The sequence below is a fragment of the Tyto alba genome, unplaced genomic scaffold (assembly GCF_018691265.1).
Source record: "Tyto alba isolate M040663 unplaced genomic scaffold, T.alba_DEE_v4.0 Super-Scaffold_15, whole genome shotgun sequence".
In the NCBI taxonomy this organism is placed as follows: domain Eukaryota; kingdom Metazoa; phylum Chordata; class Aves; order Strigiformes; family Tytonidae; genus Tyto; species Tyto alba.
In genome coordinates, this window is record NW_024881277.1 from 7,447,070 (window position 1) to 7,453,069 (window position 6,000).

General features: G+C 47.9%; 1 pseudogene; it reads left to right on the forward strand.

Annotated features, from left to right (window-relative positions):
* Positions 1 to 2,753: 2,753 nt before the first annotated feature.
* LOC122153065 lies at positions 2,754 to 5,446 on the forward strand (annotated as a pseudogene).
* Positions 5,447 to 6,000: the final 554 nt, after the last annotated feature.

Below are 6,000 nucleotides of genomic sequence, written 5' to 3' on the forward strand. Positions count from 1 at the left end.
TGCCAGGCGACGCTTGTTAATGTTGTCTGGAATGGACTTCACTTGTATTTATTTGCCTATGGTCAGTGATTATTTGCAGTGGCTTCACCAACAATCGGAAGCCTTCAGTATAGCGATAGCTGGTTATACAGGCCAACTCACTTCTCACCCACCTTCTCATAAATTGTTTAATGCTAATTTCCAGCTTGTACCTAGACCAAAGAGGAGTGACCAGCCTTTGCAAGCTCTTACTGTTTTTACAGATGGATCTGGGAAGTCCCACAAATCTGTTATCCTCTGGTGGGACGACCAGCGCAAACAATGGGAATCGGATATAAAGACAGTGCCGGGTTCCCCCCAAATCGTGGAACTGACTGCCGTCGTCCGAGCCTTTAGAAAATGGTCTACACCGCTTAATATCATCACTGATTCAGCTTATGTTGCAGGGATTGTTGAACGAGCTGAGGCGTCTGTGTTACGAAATGTCTCACATTTTGCATTATTTGCTTTGTTACAGGAGCTTATTTTTCTTTTAGATTCTCGCATTCATTCCTATTTCATTATGCATGTCAGATCTCACACTTCCTTACCTGGCTTTATAGCGGAAGGGAACCGGCAAGCTGACCTGCTTACATTACCGGTACAGGTACTGCCAGACCGCATAGCACAAGCAAAACTCAGCCACGCTTTCTTTCACCAAAATGCTGGTGGGCTTAAGCGACAATTTGGCCTTACTACTCAGCAGGCAACCAGTATAGTTGCTGTGTGTCCCGATTGTCAAAGGCACTCATTTCCTACAATAGCAGGAGGAGTTAATCCTAGAGGATTGCAAAGTTTGCAACTTTGGCAAACCGACGTCACTCATTTTTCGGAGTTTGGTCACTTAAAATATATTCACTCCTCTATTGATACCTTTTCTGGGGCATTATTTGCCTCTTGTCATACTGGCGAAAAGGCGCGCGATGTTCAACGACATCTGCTGCGTGCTTTTGCCACTTTAGGCATACCTTCTCAAATTAAAACTGACAATGGCCCTGCATATATTTCAACTGCAATTAAAAAGTTTTTTGAGTTCTTGGGGGATCAACCACATTACGGGTATCCCTCATTCCCCCACGGGCCAATCCTTAATTGAACGCTCTCATCAGTCTCTAAAACGCTTATTGCAACAACAAAAAGGGGGAGTAGGGACCGTTACCCCCGAGGAACGTCTTCAGAAAGCTTTATATGTTTTTAATTTTCTGAATTGTTCTTTGATAGACAGTAATCCTCCCATAGTCCGTCATTTTAATACGAATGCTTCGCTCGAACTGCAAATCAAGCCGCCCGTGCTGATCCGAGATCCAGAAACAGGTACAGTCATGGGACCTTATCCCCTTATTACATGGGGTAGAGGTTATGCTTGTGTTTCTACAGAGAAGGGGCCTAGATGGATTCCCGCGAAGAGCGTACGACCTTTTCGTGAACCCCTGCCACAACCAACTGGAGAGGGACCGGAGTGCTCCAATCAGAATTTTGGACAGCAGACAGAAGAACTGCCCGGAAACATCACAACTGAAGAAGGAATTACATGAATAAGTATCGAGAACTGTCCATTGCAGAAATTACCTGTGGTTCATGTGAAAACTGTGACCTTTGGATTTTGTGTGAATGTTATACTTGTGCGAAAAAGTGGATTTTTGGTCTTTCAGTCAGCGTTTTGCAGCCTCGTTGTTCCTGCCCGGAGCTGCTGCTGGCAGAGCTTTAGCAACTCTAGACAAACTAGGCTGCTGGCTTGCAAAACAAACTAACGCTACAAGTCAGGCACTGTCTGGTCTCTTATTAGATGTGGATAGCGTTCGCCATGCTACATTACAAAATAGGGCCGCTATAGATTTTTTGCTTTTAGCTCAAGGTCATGGTTGTGAGGATTTTGACGGTATGTGTTGTATGAATCTTTCAGATCATTCTGAGTCAATTCACGCTAGTATACAGCAACTCAAAGAGGGGGTTTCCAAACTTCACCAAGACGATAGTTGGGATTGGCTGGATAAACTGTTTGGAGGTTGGGGCCTATCAGGATGGTTGAGAAGCCTTGTAAAAATGATTGTGTATGCTTTAGTCGTTTTCATTCTTTTGTTACTTTGTTTACCCTGTTTTTTGCAGTGTGTGCAGAACCTGATAGCCAGCTCAGTGAAAAGGATCCTTGTTGTGCAACAAGAAGGGGGAGATGTCGGGGGCAGCCTGGTCTCTCCTTCTAGCAGCGAGATAGAGCTGATTAGGAAGGACGTGCTCAACTTAGCGTCTCGTAACTTGCACAATCTGTAAGCAGACTGTCACAACCCTGGAGCCAAGGACGATTTATTCCTGGAGGGCTGGTTTCGTAACTAAAGATAAGCTTGTGCTATAGAAACAAGATGTAGGAGTAGAAGTTAAACAAGAGGAAGAATGCTGTGAGCTAGCAGAAAATTAACTGCAGAAAAAGTCAAGCTGACCTTAGACGTTAGCCAATCATGAGCTCAATTTTTGCAATATGTATTAGGTGATTAACCATTGTGCCAATCAGCTTAAAACACATGTCTCTCTTTGTCTGTTTGGAATATAAAAGCGGTTGTTGTGTTCAATAAAGTGGATCCTGACTTGCATCGAGCTGGGTCTCCGTCTCTCAATCGCGGCAGTAGTGTAGACTTTATCTCAGATAAGTCTACACTAACATTTCAATGTCTTTTCCTCCATGGACAGTGCCCAATGACCAGTGGAAGCAATTTTTCAACAGTAGCTCCATCACCCAGTTCCTCCTCCTGGCATTTGCAGACAGACGGGAGCTGCAGCTCCTGCACTTCTGGCTCTTCCTGGGCATCTACCTGGCTGCCCTCCTGGGCAACGGCCTCATCATCACCGCCATCGCCTGCGACCACCACCTCCACACCCCCATGTACTTCTTCCTCCTCAACCTCTCCCTCCTCGACCTGGGATCCATCTCCACCACTCTCCCCAAAGCCATGGTAAATTCCCTCTGGGACACCAGGGACATCTCTTACTTGGGATGTGCTGCACAGCTCTTTTTCTTTGTCTTCTTGATAACAGTAGAGTTTTCTCTTCTCACTATCATGGCCTATGACCGCTATGTTGCCATCTGCCAACCCCTGCACTACGGGACCCTCCTGGGCAGCAGAGCTTGTGTCCACATGGCAGCAGCTGCCTGGGGCACTGGGCTGCTCTATTCTCTCCTGCACACTGCCAACACATTTTCCCTACCCCTCTGTGGAGGCAATGCTGTGGACCAGTTCTTCTGTGAAATCCCCCATATCCTCAAGCTCTCCTGCTCAGGATCCCACCTCAGGGAAGTTGTGATTATTGTGCTTAGTGTCTGTTTAGCTTTTGGGTGTTTGTTTTCATTCTTTTCTCCTATGTGCAGATCTTCAGGGCCGTGCTGAGGATCCCCTCTGAGCAGGGACGGCACAAAGCCTTTTCCACTTGCCTCCCTCACCTGGCCGTGGTCTCCCTCTTTATCAGCACTTCATTTTTTGCCTACCTGAAGCCCCTCTCCATCTCTTCCCATCCCTGGACCTGGTGGTGTCGTTTCTGTACTCGGTGGTGTCTCCAGCAATGAATCCCCTCATCTACAGCATGAGGAACCAGGAAATCAAGGATGCCCTGAGGAAACTGGTAACAGGATGAATTTCAGAAACAATAAAATATGTGTCTTCTGTAGATAACTCTAAATGTAACTGATTACATACAGGATCTCAGTCTGTAGTTTCTAGTTGGGTCTTTTGGGATTGATTTTTTTTGTTTTCTTTGTTTTACTTCACATTATGTTCTCTGCTAAAAAGTGTGTCATTATTTTTTCCTGTTCTCATTAAGTATCTATCAATCTTTTGTGTGAACCAGAGTCTGTGTAAATGAGTATCCATGCTCTCATTGTGGTTAAACAAAATAAAGGACACTGTAGAGACATGCTTTGAGATCCTTCCTCCAAGTCGTTCTCTGGACCTGCCAGCTCATCCCTTGTATTGGTCTAAGATGTGAGTGGTTTTGTGCTGTGGTCAGCGTCCCACGGTGTGGAAGTCCTTTAACTGCAGGTAGGGACAGGCAGTGGGCACTTCTGTGACAGAGCTGGCCTTCATGACAGCATTTCCATCAGACAAGGGGATCTTCTCTGGGCAGTGCATGAAGGCTTAGGTCTTCTTCCAGAGTTGCTTTCAAGACCATGCCCAGGAAATAACCCAGGAGAGAAACCACCAGTGAGGAGTGGAAGCGTGTGTCTGTGTGTGCAGGGTAGGGGCACACAGCAGTGTTCTTGTACAGCCAGGCTCCTGTGAGAGACCTGAAGGAACAGCAAAGTGGGGACTAACCTGTGCCCATGTGCGCTGGGCACCCTGGGGAAGTTGCCCCAGGACAATTGTCACAGATCATACAATAACAACCACCATTTACAGCACAGGTCTCTCACTGCAGAACAGAGAGGTTGTTTATCCTTCCACAGAGTGACACCAAATGATTATGTCAGAAGTTCAACTTTGCATTTTACAAACCATAAACCTGCACATCATGTGTGTGTGGTGAAATAAATCTGAGTGAGCACAAAATCCATCAGCTATTCCTGGGGGTGCCATGAAGGCCTGTGACACTGACTGTAAATTGAAGTCACTTCATGTAGAGAGTCACATCCCCTGGGGAACCCCCTGAATGCAGGACTGGGTTGTGCTTCCCTGAACCACGGTCCCTGTGTCCATTCCTCGTGCCTCGGGGCATCTCCCACGGGTGCAGAGCAGGGCAAGCACCGCAGGGCTGAGGTGCCTCCCAGCCTCTGGGGGTGGCAGCAGGAGTTCAGAGAGACACTATGGCTCCTGCAGTGCACTGCCTCTGCGTGTGCAAGGGAAGGACTCGTGTCTCCGAAGAGCCCTGTGTGTAGGTGTATTGAACTAAAAGAGAACAGATTCAGACTAGATATAAGGAAGAAAGTTTTTACAATGAGATTGGTGAAACCCTGGAACACATTGTCCAGAATGATGATAGATGCCCCATGCCTGGAATAATTCGAGGTCAGGTTGGACAGGGCTCTGATTAACCAGCTCTAGCTGAAGATGTCCCTGCTCATTGCAGGGGGATTGGACCAGGTGACCTCTAAAGGTCCCCTCGAACCCAAACCATTCTGATTCTGATCCTATGAACTCTCTAAAAGGAAATGTCTTCCTCTCGACCTTTCCATCCCACAAACATGCTCAATATCACACCCTACTAAAACAATGTTTGCGGCATTGGACACCATAGGCCTGCCCAAGGCCTCCCTACTGAGATAAAACAGAAGCACAAAGCATTCATCCCTGCAGGTGGAACATTATTGTGCACCCTGAGTGCAGGCCTTGTCTTTCCTGAGAGCTTTCCTCAGGTCCTCCCTGACCTCCCTGTTCTGCAGGCTGTAGACGAGGGGATTGACCAGGGGCGTGAGGACAGTGGCAGAAGAGGGAGAGCACTTTGTTGAGCTGCCTCAGCGGGGCTGTTCTGGGCAGCAGGTAGACAGTGAGGACGGTGCAGGAGAAAAGAGAGATGACAATGAGGGGAGAGGAGTGGGAAGAGAAGGTCTTCTGCTGCCCATGCTGGATGGGATCCTCAGGATGGCAGCTATGATGCACACATGGGACGCAAAAGCAAACAGGAAGGGGAAGACAACGCTCAGGAAAGAGAGGATGAAGGATGTGAGTGTGACCACGCTGGTGCCACTGAAGGCAATCTCCAGCAGAGAGGTCACAGAACAAGTGATCAGTTGCCCTGAGGCCACAGAACTTCATTTGGGATAAGAAGACTGGGGCTGTTGCACACACCAACATAGCCAAGGTGCAACCACCAGCTGAAGGCAGACCTTCCAGGTCATGAAGCCTGCATAGAGCAGGGGCTGGCACGTGCCCAGATACCAATCATAGGCCATCATGGCCCGCAGGTAACACTCGGCAGTTGCAAAGCAGCCAGAGCAGTGGAGCTGAGCCATACAGCTGTGAGCAGAAATGGTCCCGTCCGCATTCAGCAAGCTGGCCAGCA